Source organism: Triticum aestivum, chromosome 1A (genome assembly GCF_018294505.1).
Source record: "Triticum aestivum cultivar Chinese Spring chromosome 1A, IWGSC CS RefSeq v2.1, whole genome shotgun sequence".
NCBI classification, from domain to species: Eukaryota; Viridiplantae; Streptophyta; class Magnoliopsida; order Poales; family Poaceae; genus Triticum; species Triticum aestivum.
In genome coordinates this window covers 368,383,163-368,385,129 of record NC_057794.1, presented here as the reverse complement: position 1 = coordinate 368,385,129, position 1,967 = coordinate 368,383,163, and positions in this window count along the sequence as shown.

Sequence of the window (1,967 nt, the reverse complement as noted above, 5' to 3'; positions counted from 1 at the left end):
TGCTGTTGCTGTTGCTGTTGTTGCTGTTGTTGTTGTTGTTGTTGTTGCTGTTGTTGTTGCTGCTGTTGTTGCTGTTGCTGTTGTTGCTGTTGTTGTTGCTGTTGTTGCTGTTGTTGCTATTGTTGCTATTGCTGCTCTTCTACGTATATCTAGACATCGTCAGAACATTAATGTAACACTCTTCCTTGTTGCTATGTAGCCTAGGATTGCATATTTAGACATTAAGTATAGTGCATGTTGCTATGTAGCCTCAGATATATTAGATATGGCCCTAGTTAATTAACCTAACAGATATATTCAGTTAAAAGTCCGATTCACCGATTAGTCCTTATCAGCCCTCGACCTATATGGTACCAGCTACCAATATCCCGAACACTGAGCATATATAAGCCATGGGATGAAACTAACCTTGATGGAAAACAACAGTCGTTCCCAAAATTGTCCTGTGTAGGTACATCGAGAAGCATGTTAAGCACAACATGCTAAACATCAACCAAAATTATCCATGGCACACAAAATAATCTCCAAAAGATAGCTTTAGTGTGCAGGTTTAAGCACACTAGTAAAGAAAAACAAGTGGAAAGGCGTGTTAACTGCAACAGGCCTAACATTTAACAACAAGCAAACATAGTTATTCAAACTGTTATTGTGCCGGTCTAAGTACACTAGTTATTGTTAAATAAAAATGGAAAGGCGTGTTAACTACAAGATGCAGCAACCAAATGTAGCCATTCATAGTGGTATTGTTGAAACTGGTAGTGATGGAATTGAACTGCACAGTTCATACTTGCACATATAGAACATCACGTTGTGAATAACTGGAATAAACAAGGCATACTACAAACAACCAAAGATAGCATTTGAAACTGGACATATGCTAACTACAAACAACCAAACAATCAAAAAACTTTAAAATAGGCATATGCTAGCTATAATAGGCTTAACAGTAAGCAAATATATGCATTCCTATCGGTATGTTTAAAATTGGATTGATGAAATGTACTACACAGTAAATAATTGCACATATAGAGCATCACATTGTGAACAACTGAAATAAACAAGGCATACTGCAAACAACGAGATATAGCAATTAAAACTAGACATATTCTCACTACACTACAAAAGGGACTCGACAAAACAAATCATGGGTTTCCCCCTGTGAAGAGGCACGACAAAACAAATCATGGGTTTCCTCACTTGTTACATATGGGCTCGTTCCCGTGGGAAGAGCACGGATCCTGGATGCGCTCCATGTTGTCGCAGATGGGCTCCTTCCTCCTTGGAAGAGCACGGTTGTAGGGTGCCTTCCCTGATGTCACAAATGGGCACTTTCCCCTTGGAAGAGCCGGAGAGGGTGCCCTCCTCGTGGTCGCCGTCGATGAGGTCTGACTTGGAAGCTGTGGATCCCAAGCCAGCGTCACAGAATGTGTCGTTCAGAAATGACAAAAGGGGCTCGATGGCGATGTAGGATGGCAAATTGTTGACAGCGAGCCAGAGGAGATCAGCGGCGGGGACATGGATGAGATCGACGGCGGTTGAACCCGAGGGGTTGGGGGTGGGCCGCTTAACCTGTGACATAGCCCGCCTCAGGCCGTCACTGTCGATGACCCCAATGTCGTAGCTGGCGGCCGAGACATGCCCGCATACTCTAGCCCGCTTCTTGAGTGCCTGCCTCCATTAATGGTCGTCAGCTTCCTCGACGACGTCGGGCGAAGAGACCGCGATACAACTCTTTTGGGCCAATTGCTCCTCGAGCTTCACAGGAAGCGTAGCCGGGCTTAGGCTGCGATGCTCTGGAGTGGGGGATGGGGGAGGGGATATGTGGGAAAGGGGGCGTTTGGCAAGCGTCATCTAAGAAACTCAGGGCGGCCTGGGTATGGAGATCGATGGGTAAGCTGCACGGGCAAACCGGCAGATGTTGACAATGAAGACCTTGCGGCGGCAGTGGCGGTGGGGACCTTGGGAGG